This window comes from Dermacentor andersoni, chromosome 6, assembly GCF_023375885.2.
Source record: "Dermacentor andersoni chromosome 6, qqDerAnde1_hic_scaffold, whole genome shotgun sequence".
Taxonomy (NCBI): domain Eukaryota; kingdom Metazoa; phylum Arthropoda; class Arachnida; order Ixodida; family Ixodidae; genus Dermacentor; species Dermacentor andersoni.
In genome coordinates this window covers 10,861,984-10,877,611 of record NC_092819.1, presented here as the reverse complement: position 1 = coordinate 10,877,611, position 15,628 = coordinate 10,861,984, and the positions used below count along the sequence as shown (strand labels likewise).

Genomic DNA, 15,628 nt, shown 5'->3' with positions numbered 1-15,628 from the left:
GTGCTTTTTCACGTCCTCGACACCGGCTTTCCCGTCTCCTACTAGGCTGTGACAATACTGCGGGCGGTAAATGCTGAAGCTATCGCAATTGCCTCAAAAGCAGGAGCGCACGATGTTTTCGCTTACTACAAAACAATGTGCACCAGCACATCAATCGACTTTACATGAAAAATTAGAACAACGGCAAAAAAATTTTAAAAAATACGGAGCACAGAAAAGCCAGGGTGCAGCGGGCAAATTGTACCTGCTAGTATTTACTCTGTTTTGAACACACGTTTCTGGAGCCGCATAGTCAGAACAATCGTACCAGCAACAAAGCGAATTGAGAGAGTTGGTAAGTTAACATTCTTCGCGTATATGTGCTTCGCGACACAGGCGTGTCGTCCTTTCTTTGTACCGCGTCTGTGTCACCATGCACATATACACCAAAAACTGCACAAGTGAACAACCTCTCGTGCCAGGCGTACGCATTTCAGCGTGTACAGGAGTGTTACTCGAGATAAATGCCACTTTAGCGTAAACAAGGCGAACGGACCTTGCATATCCTATTCCCTTTCGGAGCCGGCCGGTTAGCAGAACCAGGCGGCTAGCAGAACGCGTGGATGTCTGATTTTCCCTTCTTTAACGTATTTATTTGTACCGTCTGATTTTCCCTTCTTTAATTACTTCTTTCCACCTTGCGGGTTTCGGCAGAACTACTACGTCAAACACTTGCCTTTGCTTCGTGTGTTGTCGACAAATTCGACTTCGCCCTGCCATCTAATAGCCGCCTGGTTAGCTCAGATGGTAGAGCGGCTGCCCTGGAAAGGCAGTGGTCCCGGGTTCGAGTCCCGGACCAGGACGAATTTTCCTTCAACCCTGAGGCTTTTCTTTCGAGGAACCCGTATGGGTTTCCTTTGTAGCAATTACTACGAACGGGTGGATGTCTGATTTTCCCTTCTTTAACGTATTTATTTGTACCGTGTTCTGAGCTACAGGTGACAGTATGCAAATATTTCGCAGGACATAATTAATTGTGGTATAGCGTGAGCACTACCTCGTGCTGTTCGAAAACGCTTTCGTTGAGTAACTTAGGAACTTCGTCGCGTACGGGGTAATGTGAAAAGTCTTCGCAAGGATTCAAATATTGTTAATCGCTTAAATGTTTCATTATTTACTATAGCTGTGCTGCGAAAGGCAACACCGCTAGCTGCTCATATGGCGTGGTTAAAAACTTTCGCTCCTCTGCTTCCGAGGTGGCTAAAACTGCGGTGGTGTCCACGTGGTCCTTCACGCCCCGTCACGCTGACGGCCGCGCCCGCCCTTCCAGTGGTAGCCCTCTTGCTCCATAGGTATTACGGTTTTTTTCCGGTTTATTGTTTCATTTTTCGACGTCATTGGCTCTATGGATCTCTATCATCGATTGTTCTAGCGTAATTTGTGAAGAAGACTGCATCTGCCAGTCTAAAGACTACACAGAAGTACGTAGTAATTTGACGGCAACCGATTTGCCGAGGAACCAATTTCTTTTTGGCACCACAAGCCCCTCGCGGCATCGCTGTTTTATAGTACGATGCGCGTAGCCTTTTCTCATCTATCTGGCAATCTGGCCAAATGTCTTCGTTTCAATCGACGAACTCAAATAAACATGCTATGTTAAGTATTTTCTTTCGCACGTAAATCGTGTTTCCGAAACGACGAGCGCAAGTCTACGCTCGAGCGCTGTCTCACTTTCATTTATCCACGTGAGCGTGCCTTCTGTGTGTCGCGCCAAAGAACCTTTGCACTGTCATAAAATTTAGAAAGGACGGCAGCTAATATGGCCGAACACGTTTTGCACCTAAAGATATGGTTAATACGGGCCATGTACCCCTATTGACAAGCAGTGCGAATATTGGAGAGGTTTGTAGGAACAGGCGCCGAAAAGTCATAATAGCCGTGCATCAACTTTTCTCCTTTTTGTCATCTCTTCTGCCCCCTTTCTCAATGCTAGGTAGCCATCTAACTGCAGCCTTATTAGCTTCCCAGCGTTTACCTCATCCGTTCTTTCCTTTTCTTATAGACTTTGAATTTTGTAGATTCGTTCGTCGTCTCGAAGCAGCCGACGCGAGAGTCTGTAGCTTGAACAACACTGCACGGTTCTTGCGACCAAGAAACATTCTTGCTCGATGATTTCCATGCACGACGTGCTATAGTTTTAATGGTACCGCTTGTGCCTAAGGAAGTGGGAGACATCGGTCCAAACCTCCAGATCAAAACACAACAGCTATGAAAACCAATGAGGCAGGAAGGCGGCCGGGGTCATGAACACGATCGAGTGGAGGGGATACGGGGTCGCAGCGTTGACGCAGCCGCTTCGCATTCGAATCACGTTCTGCATCTGCGCCGTGGCAGCCGTGATGCGTGAACGCTCAACTGCACCGTGGAACGATATGCTCTCGCTTTCCCACAGCCCGCTGTGGACGAGAGTGGAAAAAAGCAGACGACGCCATTCGCGAAGAGTGTTAAAGAGGGAAAGGAGGAAACTTCGGTGCATGACCGAAGGCGTCGTTGCTTATCGGCTTTGCTTCGTCCCAAGAGTGTATTGCTTCATGACAGCCTGGAGAAAGTGCTGCGTTGTATAACTATTTTTCGTGCGTAAACTTTACTCCCCGCAGCTACACCAATTAACAAAGCATTGAAAAAAAAATTACGAGACATTATTTCCTCTCGTACCTTTTCCGGCAAATGATGTGCATTTATATATATATATATATATATATATATATATATATATATATATATATATATATATATAATGCAACGTGGGTGTTCGCCTAGCAGAAGGGTCACTAGTTTAGGTGGTAGCGCTAGGCTTAAACAGGTCGGCGCTATATCGTAAAGGGGAAGCCAGCACTTCTCGTCGTCTTCTTCTTTTGCACCAGCACACCAGCACCATGCCCACTGCCCAGTACCTTCAGTACAATCCCTCCCCACCGAAAGAGTAGCCATCCTGGCGACCTAAGGACAGGAGAACACAGGGGGGTCATGGCACTGCTTGAGCCGGGAGACTTGGACAATTTCCTGGCCCCGACGACGCTGGTCGGAAGGCGTTTCAATTGGCTCGATGAGGTAGTTGACCGCGGATGTTTGTTTCAGTACCCGATAAGGACCGTGGTACTTGGATAGCAGCTTGGAGGAAAGGCCTGGGGGAGTAGAGGGCACCACCCACAACCAGACCAGCGAGCCAGGCGCAAAGCAAGTAGCCGTAGTGGATGAATCGTGGCGAAGCTTTTGGCGCCACTGGTCCTGGGATGTGAACGAACGAGCGAGCTGCGACATTCTTCGGCGTAAGCAGCCGCTCTAGAAACAGTCGTCCACTCCGAAGCATCTGGCCGGTAAGGTAGAATCGTGTCCATAGTGCATGAAGGTTCGTGTCCGTAAAGGAGAAAGAAAGGGGAGAACCCAGTGGTGCTTTGCGTGGCGGTATTGTAAGCGTAGGTGACGAAAGGTAGAATGCGATCCCAATTCGAGTGGTCAGATGAAGCATACATGGCCATCATGTCACCAAGGCTGCGGTGGAAACGTTCTGTCATCCCATTAGTTTGAGGATGATATGCCGTGGTAGTGCGGTGAATGATGCGACACTCCTTTAGCAATGCTGCAATGACGTCTGAGAGGAAAACGCGACCGCGGTCGCTCAGTAATTCTCGAGGTGCTCCATGGCCTAAAATCAGGTTTTCAAGGATAAAATTGGCGACGTCTTTTGATGTGGCCGATGCTAGGGCTGAAGTTTCAGCGTACCGCGTGAGGTGGTCGATAGCAACGAAAACCCAGCGGTTGCCGCTTGGAGTGCTGGGAAGCGGACCGTATAGGTCAATGCCGACGCGGTCGAACGAGCGCGCGGGGCATGGTAAAGGTTGCAAGGGGCCGGTGGCATGTTGAGGTGGCGTATTGCGTCGTTGGCATATGTGGCATGACCGGACATACTGGCGAACGAAACGGCACATACCGCGCCAGTAGTACCGAAGCTGGAAGCGAGAGTATGTCTTTAATACACCAGCGTGGCCGCATTGTGGGTCATCGTGGAACGTGGCGCAAATGTCGGAGCGGAGGTGTCGGGGTATAACAAGCAACCACTTACGGCCGCTGGAATTGTAGTTGCGGCGGTACAGCAGGTTATCCCGAATGATGAAGTGCGTGGCTTGGTGACGAAGCGTCCGAGAGGTCGGTGCTGGCGACTGGCTGGACAGGAAGTCAATAAGCGAAGAGATCCATGGGTCCTTGCGCTGCTCTGACGGCATGTCGGAAATGTTGAGGGCGAAGGCACCGCAGGTAGAAATAGACGAGTGGACAGGACCAGAGGGCAGGGGTGACCGGGATAGAGCGTCTGCATCTGAATGCTTTCGGCCTGAGCGATAAACAACGTGGATGTCGTACTCTTGTAGGCGCAATGCCCAACGGGCAAGCCGACCAGTTGGATCTTTTAGTGAAGATAACCAGCATAGGGAATGATGGTCGGTCACGATGTCAAATGGACGCCCGTACACAAAAGGGTGAAATTTGCCGATAGCCCAAATGATATCCAGACATTCCTTCTCAGTAACCGAGTAGTTCGCCTCGGCTTTGGTAAGGGTGCGGCTGGCATACGCGACGACGTGCTCTTCGAAGCCATCCTTGCGTTGTGCAAGAACAGCGCCGAGCCCGACACCACTAGCGTCCGTATGGATCTGAGTTGGAGCAAAGGGATCGAAGTGGCGCAGTACTGGAGGCGAGGTGAGAACGCTTCGCAGTTCTTGGAATGTGTCGTCGCACGCCGAGGACCAGGCTGATAGGTCAGAACTGCCGGTGAGAAGCTGCGTCAAGGGGGCAATGATAGAGGCAAAGTTACGGACGAAGCGTCGGAAATATGAGCACAGGCCGATGAAGCTGCGAAGCTCTTTCATGGTGGTTGGTTTAGGGAACTCGGATACGGCGCTATGTTTTGTGGGGTCCGGAAGGATACCGCCTTTTGAAACTACATGGCCGAGAACTGTAAGCGTACGAGCGCCGAAGTGGCATTTCTTCAAATTTAGTTGCAGTCCTGCAGTGGAGAGGCACGCAAGTACTTGCTCGAGGCGGTTGAGGTGCGACGCAAATTCGGTGGAAAAAACCACAATGTCATCCAAATAACAGAGGCACGTTTTCCACTTCAGCCCTCGAAGAATGGTGTCCATCATTCGCTCGAAAGTGGCAGGTGCGTTCCAGAGGCCGAACGGCATGACAGTAAATTCATATAGCCCATCAGGCGTTACGAAGGCTCTCTTTTGACGATCGGCCTCTGCCATTGGCACTTGCCAGTACCCGGAGCGCAAATCCAGCGAGGACAAGAATTCCGCTCCCTTCCGTGTAAGAAAAAATCCTACGGCAACTGCGCTTATTTGCATAAATTATCCCATTTCAGTATAACGAAATTTTGATATAACGAAGCAAATTGCCGATTTTACCGACTTCGTTATATCGAAGTTTAACTGCATATTCGTTGTACTTAACCTTTGATAGCCTCACTCGTGTACACATTGTGCCTACTAACATTGTGCAAAGTTTCTCCTCGAAGCGTTTATCAAGGCCTCCGGCATACTCTGTCAGTGTGCGCCGAGCGCTTGGTAACAAGATTAGCGCCCTCAAGAAGGGCATGCCGGGAAAAAAAATTATGGGGCTTTACGTGCCAAAACCACTTTCTGATTATGAGGCACGCCGTAGTGGAGGACTCCGGAAATTTCGACCACCTGGGGTTCTTTAACGTGCACCTAAATCTAAGCACAAGGGTGTTTTCGCATTTCGCCCCCATCGAAATGCGGCCGCCGTGGCCGGGATTCGATCCCACGACCTCGTGCTCAGCAGCCTAACACCATAGCCACTGAGCAACCACGGCGGGTAGCATGCCGGGACCATACCCGGTATAAACACACATGCCGCTTGCATCTTCAATGAATATTTCTTTTGCGTACACAATTTTATTGCACTTCTTATGTTTGTGCCAATCTTCATGCACCCCTAGCATAGGCACCAGATGGATAATAATCGCTAAGTGACATTGCTCTAGCGGAGTAGTCAGTGCTCTCAGCAGCTTCTTTCTATATGGCGGATGCGCAGAAAAATGCCGAGTGCTTGAACAGCTTTGACACCTTAGGCTCACCCTCATATCGCTCTCCAAAGCACGCCTTAGTTTGGATTCTCATCTAAATGCCACGGTAGCTTCTCGATAAAGCTCGGCTATATCCGCTGGGAATGTGGGAATCTACCCACATTGAACATTATGCACCTTCAATGTTCACTTTTGCGCATCGGCATCATGGCGGATCTACTTGGTACAGCGACGCGAATAGCTACAAATAGCGACGCAAATCGCAAAGAGCCAGCTGTTTGATCATTGACGTCCTACGAGAGCTGAAGAGGATGCAAGACGGTATAATTTAGCGAACGCTACACATTCAACGTTACATTATAGCATTACCCTCAAACACAATTCTCCAGGGCATTGCTGCTCTTGCACTGTAAAAAATGAAACGCGCTGAGAAATATTGAATCAACGCTGCCTCTCATCGTCGTTGATAGAGTCCATTATGCTCGTCCAAAATATGTAATCACTACCGTCAAATTGATTCAATCTCCATCGTCGTGGTTGTCCTCTTTCTTTTACGAGCATCCCTCTTGCGCTTTATCTTAAGCAGCGCGGGAAGACGATCGGTATCTTTATTTTTCTAAAAAAATTAATTGTTTTCCAGGCCAGGTAGCTCGCCCAGATAATTACTACCGCATTATTCAGTGTGCTTAACAGATTACACCAATTAACGGTTTCGCCTGGAGCCTTTGATGGTCGCGAGTGTACATTTCTTGTACATAGCACGGTTCTATCTGCAGAATGTTTTATGATGTTCATGGCATTTTAAGGTATTTTTTATCCTTTGCGTTTCTTAATAACGTATCCACTGGTCACAGCGCCCGGTTTCTGCAATATAAAGCCTGAAAGTCGCTTCTCTGCGTCTTTATTTTTCTTCAGCACGTTTATTAAATTAAATGTATACGTCGCTCAAATGGCTGTCTGCTAATCCGAGTATTGAGTCACCGTCGCGGCCGTTGCAATTCTTGTACGTTGTCTCCGAGAACTTCTAACGAAGAGAAGAATGTACATGCTTGCTTGAAGCTCTTTTTCATTTTACGTGTACGTCCATATTTTTACCCAGGAGTGCAAAAATTTGTGGTACACAGCAAGTTCCTCCGCAATAGGTTGTTGAGCCACAATAGCATCGAACAAGTCTCAACCGTTTTCCACTCGACAACTTACAGCGTAGCAAACTACTGCTATTGGCTTTACCACGGTAGCAGTGCCGCCACTGGGGGGGAGGGGGGGGGGGGGGGAAGAGGGGGGGAGTACAGTCCTCTTCTGGTGCCGTCCATTGAGTGGCGGCTGTGATGCGGTCACCACTAAGTAACTGTCGCCGATTATGAGAAGTAGTAATCATATTCTGTTATACGCATTGTTTCTATCTTGCAGGACATTGTTCACCCTATCATTTTAATGTATAATTTTTTAGCCGCGAGGTGTGAGCTCAGGGATTGGAGTGTCTAGCAGCACAAATTCTAGATAACTTGCAAAATGTGACTTGTCAAACCCATCATACGTCTCTTTTTCTTACAGAAATAAATGCTAAATTACAGGTATAAATGGGAGCATTGCCCTTTTAAATTATTTGACATTCACTATATAAAATGTGCGTTAAGAGGAGGCAGCGGGAAGATAAATAGAAAAGGGTGGAAAACGGCGAGGGGGGGGGGGGGGGGGTGACACGCCAAGCAGCCGCGCTGGGTGCCGACAAGCCGAGTGACGTCACTGCGTAGTACCAAGCTGACACAAATAGTCTCATGAAGGAATGGTAAGAACATGAAGAAACAGGTGACGTATATCGCTGTTAAAATTGTCCGCTACTCTGTTACGTGCCTGATAAGTGCACTCTAACGTTGCGATCTATTCTGTATGACTTCGCATGCCCCAACACCAATGCAGCTCTATTATGTTCTGCATTCACAATTGTTCTTATCTACTGTAGCTGCATTGTGTCTATTGCAACGATTCTGTCTATTGCAGGGCAAACGTAGCTCGTCAAAATAGAGCGTCCTTCACGAAAAAATAATAGCGGAATTTTCTATTCTTAAGATAATAGTACAAGCAGATCAATATTTATAAGGGAATTGTACAGAATGAGTGCACCTCGAAGAAAGGCCAGGTTCCAAATCATAAATTTGCCAATTTCTTTAACCTAAGTGATCAAAATGTTAATTCGAAATATTTCGTGAAGTGGTCCGGTGAGAGCCGTAGTTTTCTTGTAAGTCGACCATCGCCTTCGGCTATAATGGAAAATCAACTCAAACAGAGCGTTTAAGGCAATTTGCGGAGTATTGAGAACAGAGAAAGCACATTATTTCGTTTTATTTGGTGCAAAGAGCTATCGGTACCCCGCATACGTCATTGGCACCGCTCATTGCAACGGATGAGCACACTTCATTCGCTGCTGAAGCTTTTCATTGCCCAAAATCCACGCTCACACAGGAAATAATGTAAATCGAACAAACATTGGCAGGTTAGGTGTCTTATCTCATTTTTTCTATATTTCGGTGTTTTTTCCCGTTGATCCTTTCTCTGTGTAATCTCCTAAAAGAACAAAGTGATCTTTTGTATCGGACACCTTTTTCTGTGTCTTAACATTAGGGTTTTTTGTAAGGCATTTATCCCCATCGGCGGTTAGACCTGTAACGCAGCAGAGGGTGCTAAGAATCTCTGGGTCCGGACTGGCCGCGCCAATGGAAACTGACCCTTGCAACGTTTAACACCCGAACCCTCTCGAGTGAGGCTAGCTTAGCAGAACTCTTTGAGGAACTATCAGACAGTGTTTGGGATATATCATCGGCCTTAGTGAGATTAGAAGAACTGGTGAGGGTTATACATTGCTGAATAACGGACATGTCCTCTGCTATAGAGGTCTTCTAGATAAGAAGCAATACGGGGCAGGATTCCCAATCCATAAGGACATAGCGGGCAACAGAAGACTACGTGAATCGATCAAATTAGGAAATTCGCGGGCGCTAGTTGGAATCGGTTGGCACAGGACAGGGGTAATTGGAGATAGCATGGAGAGGCCTTCGTCTTGCAATGGACATGAAGCAGGATGATGATGATGATGAAGATGATGATGATGATGATGATGATGAATGCGTTTTGATCGTCAAAATATCATTAATACAGTATGCAGCATTAGGATCATGCAGGGTACTGTGAATTAATAAATCCAAATAAATAAATAAATAAAAATTGTCACAAAACTTGCCATGGTCATTAGGCGATGTTATGTATTCATCAAAATGCTCGTGTCCGCGGTTCCCGTAGTGTCGCCACATTAAAACTAAGAGCGCACGCACGGTTTTCTTCTGAAGGCGACACAAGAAACTTCTCTACTACCTGAAGTGAGTTGTGCATGAACTATCATCTGCGCATCAACTATTCAATTGCCTAGTTACATGTGTGTTTATTCTTATCTTCGTAGATATGGAAGTAACAAGCTTTGATTACGATACCTAAGAAGAAACGGTTATGGCTTATGTCAAAAAAATATGTTTACTGCTTTGGTGAGAGCTTTGATTGTAAACGGTGATTAGCTCAATGAACTTCTTTGCATTGTCACTAAAAACAACCGATACCGCGACTGCATCTACATTGTTGTTGTTTACTCGAACTGAAGAAAGAAGAAATAGTAAACCATTCCTAAGCATCCACGGAATTCTTTATTGCAAGTCATGTTTTTGTGTCTACGTGAGCTAACATTTCAACGTCTCATGTGAGCTTTTTCGTTAGTTTGTTTTCGGCATTTATATAAGTTGACCTTAATTTTCCAACGTGCTTTATGTCGTCTTAGTTCTAACCAGTTTTTAGTTCAATTATGCTGCTTCACCTCCGGCCTCCATTTCTTCTTCTGGTTCTTCTTTTCTTTGTAGGCTTCCTTATGTCATATTTAGCATGTTTCTCTTCTTTGTCAAAAGGAGTACTTGGGGACGCTTAACGCCCCCATTATCTCCTAAATATCATGTAATAAAAGAACTTTCTACTGTGTTTTGGTAAACTAATGTGGAGATCAATGTGGTACAATTTGAGAAATTTTCACCTTAAAGTGGTCTAAATCAGGAAACAAATAACGATCACGACTCGATCCTCCCGTCTCTCGGTATTGAGCATGTTGCACACAGTAATTTTTCACCAATAACGTGTAAATGTACTATGTCAGGAAGCCACACTATCTTTTTTTAATTTTTAGTTAACATAATCATGGCAACGATGTGGTGAAAATTGTAGGTGGCGTCTTTCGGTGGCACTCGTAAAATGTTGTGGATGTACAAACACGAGATCAGTGCACAGTGGTCAGGAGTCATCGTCCTTCCCTGCGTCCAAGCATTCACGTGGTTTATATAGATCGCGTGCATACCACGGCTTCGTGAGGCTATACGCTAACCAGGCTAACGTCACAAACGCATCGTTCTTCGCATTTCTGCGCACAGCAAGAAATTGAAAGCAAGAACGCTAACCAGATGCGCATTTCCAGTTTGCTACCCTTCATGGTGGTGGGAAAAGGGGGGTCAAAACGCACATATATTGACAGAACACTCTAAGAAAAACTTTGTCTTTCCTGGGCTAAAATACCATAGCCATATTTTTTTTACATCTGACGAGAAAGTATAGGGCCTGCTGTCGCGGGCATCTGGTATGTTTGGACGAGAAACTTCATCCATCAAACTGTTCTGTCCGATCGACAAGCGCTGCGAAATGGAATTGGAGACACGGAACTTGGTGATTAATAACAGCAGCGATGACGTTTTCGGGATCGATCGCCATAAGTGCTTTTCCAGGTCGTGTACCTTTAGCCGACACCCTGCGAATCTGACAGAAACACACGCGCAAGGTTTATTGCAGGTGTTGACAAGGAGCAACAAATTACGTTCTCCTAAAGGTTACGTAAAAACACACTTATAGAATAGAGAGAGCAATGAAAACAGATTTATCCACCTAAGACGTCGCTGTTACATTACGCACTTCATGCAATCATTCTATGTTTGATAACATCTGTATAGCCTTACAGATGTGAAAACCAGTCTATTATAAGAATGAATTTCGCACATCATTATCTTTCTTTTTTTGCGCAGGTATTGAGTGAAATACCCAACAGATAACGAGCTCCTATTGGCGAAATAAATTTCTGCAGTGTCTTTATATTGAAACACGTGACCTCGTCACTCTCCTGTAACAACATAGTTGTCGCAGTCTTCTTGAACAAACTTACGACGTGTTAAATAGGATGATACAAGAACGTACAACATTTATACACCAAGTTTGACTCTAGCTCAAAGTGTTGTGACAGTTGATGGCTTCCCAGAGTCACTTTGTAAGCATTTCTCTGATATCGGTATGCAGGAGCCAGTCACTGCCTGCCTCTTAGTTCAGTCTGATACTATTGAATTTATGCAAATGCTACCGAGGAAAATTGAATTATTCACTTGCGTGCGCTGTTGAAAACTCGCAACATACTCCATAACGACAGTAAAAGAAACTTAACAATTCTTGTAGGTTTTCTTGTTCATTGCGACAAGCTACAGTGCTTGCAATTGTTAAGCAATATGGAACGACTACACATTGAGTGTGCGTTCCGATATATGTATATTTCGCGGTTGCAAGCTAGGAATGAGTAGTCGTAAATTGTAATTGTGGTTCTGGGCTTCAAATTAATTATTGGAAATTGATATTGTTGCAAGCTGAGAATTAACTATGCCTAAAGCATTATGACACATTATTAAAGTTTAAATAACCTACTAAAACATGTGGTGCAATAATGCTTTTATTACGCCACGTGTTTTATTTCCATTATTTAAAACGAAGAGCGTTGCTGCCGTTTTCCCTGCACACAGGTTAAGTACAAATGTAAAAGCAACCAGGAACTGTACACCCAACAAGCACATGTAAGCGGGTGCAAAGGCAAACGTTCTCAGTTCTCAATTCAGTTTAAAAAAATGAAATATGTACGTTGCGAAGCGACTTGTGGCCCTGTGGGCCTGAAAATGGCTTGTATTTCAGGCTATTCCTGGTGAAAAAAAAGGAGAAGAATGCAGGGTATTCTAGGATGTCTAAATAAAACTAAAGAAAGAGAGAAATGATCATTTCGGCTGCCGACACCCTCACGCTAGCATCTATGTATACAGTCACACCGTATTAAGAGTACCACGCTCTTGAATGTTACATAACTTGTTAACGTTTCTCTTGACAGCCACCTTAAACAAAAAATGCCATGGACCCAAAGTAAAGTGGTCTATAAATCAAGTGGCAACTGCTGCGGCAAGTTTGTTTGCGCTTTCCGAATCCGAACAAACATCTGTTGGCCAGCCTTTAGTTCCTACATTTCTTTTTTTTTTCGCTCACCCCGCTGAACAAGCAGGCAATTACATCACCTTGGTTTTGCGCAGCTTAATGTGTGTGTTAGCTTCAAAAAACTATACTTTCGTTTCGATGGGTAAGAATAGGAATGCGTGGAAAACGATCATAAACCTAATTCTGCAAAACCACAAGCAAACCATGACAAAACCAGTCATTACATAGATACGAAGCCTACCGTTACCTGCACCTGACGTGTCTTGTGGCAGGAAATAAATTTCGTCTGCCCGTGAGAAGTAAGGAACGGTATCGGTGAACCATAGGCGATTAATAACAGCCACGTCGACGTTTCACGTTCGGCGCGCTCTAATGGCGCGTTTCCTCTTCTCGGGAGCTCAGCAGACACCGGTAAGACCTTGCCTCACGAGGAAAACAAGATTATCTTTAAGAGTAAACCGTAAATGACCGAATTTTATATTTCGAAGAAACCCCTGTCATTTTCGCCGTCCTAAGCAACATACAACATTGCACCAAAGTGGGATTACTTTTTCAAGTTCTCGTTTGTGATTCGTACATGAATAGCATCTAAAAAATGCAGTAGTAAACAGTGAGGTCCAAATAACTATTTTCCACTTTTTTATAAGCAGTTCTATATTAAAATAATAAGACGCTATCCTTGTCTTCCCTTCCTGTGTGCGTTTTCTTTTTCTTCTGCTAGTCTTTCCTCATCAGAAACTTGAACCTACTCCAGCCCTACACCTCAGTCCTCTTTAGTTACAGGAGTGATGAATGGCAAGAACAATGTTCCCGCTGACATGACATTCAATGCTAGACACAATACTGCTCAAACACTCAAATGTTGCGTATTGGGCGCAAATATTGAATGCACGTCATAAATTTATCTCGTGAACGGCCTGTCGAAGATTTCAATATTTTTTTAGATTTACTTTATATACATTGTAGACTGTTCTGTGACGTATGTACAAATTCGTTTATTCTACGTAACCCTGCATATACTCATTTCGTACGACTGTTTTCACGGCGGCAACAAAGCAATGGTAACCATGGTAACGGGCAGCGTTAGCACCTACTCGGCTAATTTTGCATTCTTTTGCTATGTTGTAGTAGGATCGGTAACATTGATAAGAACGGTGACGTGCCGAAAGGGTAGCAAATAATCGTTTCATGCTGGTGGGGGCTTGAGCTTTTAGACCAATATTGTATTATGAAGGCGCATCGAGCTGATGACGCTTGTTTACATTGGCGTCGGAAGTAGCATGCTTCTTTGACAACTCTTATTTTGTATGCGTTTCGGAGTTGTTGAAAGCGTAAGGGTAAACTTTACTGATCAAATTCATCTTGTCTGGAGAAACATAACGCCGTCTGAGCCGGCGTATGTAATTGACTCTCCTCCATATTGTGCGTGTTTATCATATTTCGGGAACTTAAACTTTACAGTGCATGTTATCAGTGTTCCGACTCGACTAAGATGAATACATCAAAGTTCAAATTCTGGAGCTTTGTCATGAAGAAACTGCTGGAACACGACATGATGAAATTTCCACTTGCCCACTTTCTCTCTCTACACAAAGCAGCTCTCCTATGCAGGCCGCCATAATTCAATTTACATTTATAAAAGCCTACACTCCGACCTCATCGGCGTTACTGATGGTGCCAGTACATTTCTTTTTATACTGGCGATATGATTATTTATCATATTTTGCATTTCTGTCGTGAAATTGATAAACAGAGACAATCGTTTCTTATTGCATTACACCGTTCGGACGTCTGGCCATTCTGTACACAAAGAACACTGGAGCACCTCACCATTCGTCTGCGCATAAGGCTGTGAAGGCGTTATTGTTCTTGCGGCTTTATTTTTATTTTTATTTTTTGCACCAGTCTCTCAGTCCAATTTCACACAAGATCTTTTTTAAGAAACAATATTCAGGAGATGTTGGAACAGGTAAGTGGTTCCGTGTTCTCCTATTTTTACGAATGTATAATAGAAATTAAATAACAAGCAGGCTATGAACAAGAAAATGTTAACAAGAGCGAGAAAGTCAGCCTTGAAGTCAAGTGACATAAATTCGCTTAAAGCAGTTCCCAAAAGCCATAATATAAAACACACTCGGGTGCAAGGTCATTACACGTGAAAGCAGAAAATATTACTCCTCAAGAGGTAGCATAAAGCACACTAAATGGTAAAGCCAACTCACACAAATACAGCAAGGACACTTCACAACATAAATGACATAAAACACCATAGAACATAAAATCAGGTCCCCAAATTCATGAATTCAGGCCCAGAAGTGAATACACAGGGCAATCAATAATTTCGATTATTATTACTCCTTTCCAGAAATATCTGGAAGGCCGCTAGCCCTCGAATTTGTAATATATCTGTTGGCATGGGGGGATACACTGAATTCTGTGTGGACCATGTAACATTCTCCTTGTATGCTGCATCTGTGTTTCCCTCAATTCCTTGTGTAGTCTAGAACAAATCGAGTTATCTTCCAGTTTACTGTACACTCTACCTGTTACCTCGGCTACTTTGGGGTATATTTTAAGGTAACACATCCTGCTTTGTAAGATTAAGTATGGATATAAAATATCGCCGTATGGGTGGACCTTAGCTCACCTTATGAAAAAAAAAGTTGGATTTGTTTTCTCAGCATTGCCCACGAGCATTTACATTGCAGATCTGTACTTGGCCCATGAAATGCGGGTTCATTTGTACCCTTCGCCAGTTCATCTGGTTAACCCTTGCTGCGTGACGCCCAGTTGCCTGTATCTACTGGCCGGCAGAGACCAGGACCGGGCTGAAGTGGCGCGAACTTGCGACAGAGCAGTTTATCAACTCTGACATTAGCAGTAAGACATCCTGTCAGCTTTGTACGAAGAACATATCTTCTGTGCTGCTCCTGCCACAGAAACATTCCACGACGACCTGGAGGCTAAATACACGCAAGAAAGGAGGATTAGATGAGGTATTAAAGAAGCTTGCGTCGACTGCGCCGGGTTAATCCGTGCTCCGAATCGAAACTTTGCAGACCTCGTGTTCGACGCATGGCGTCAAGAGAAAAACGAGCGGGTTAAGCCCACAGATACGAAGCTACTTATGGTTTCTACGTGCGTAACGTTTTATCCTTGAAAGCCTTATCTCTGAGGGAGAATTAGCAACGTGGCTCTGACGGCGAACTACACACTTTAGGTAGC

At 44.9% G+C, this 15,628-nt stretch overlaps 1 long non-coding RNA gene and 1 other non-coding gene across 2 annotated transcripts in view; both read left to right on the top strand.

Moving 5' to 3' along the window:
* Positions 1–15,628, top strand: part of LOC140218931 (uncharacterized) — a 270,707-nt gene that overhangs the window by 187,247 nt on the left and 67,832 nt on the right. The gene's annotated exons all lie outside the window — the stretch shown is intronic.
* On the top strand, positions 769–843 carry TRNAS-GGA (transfer RNA serine (anticodon GGA)). Its single transcript has one exon. It is a non-coding gene; the product is annotated as a tRNA-Ser (tRNA).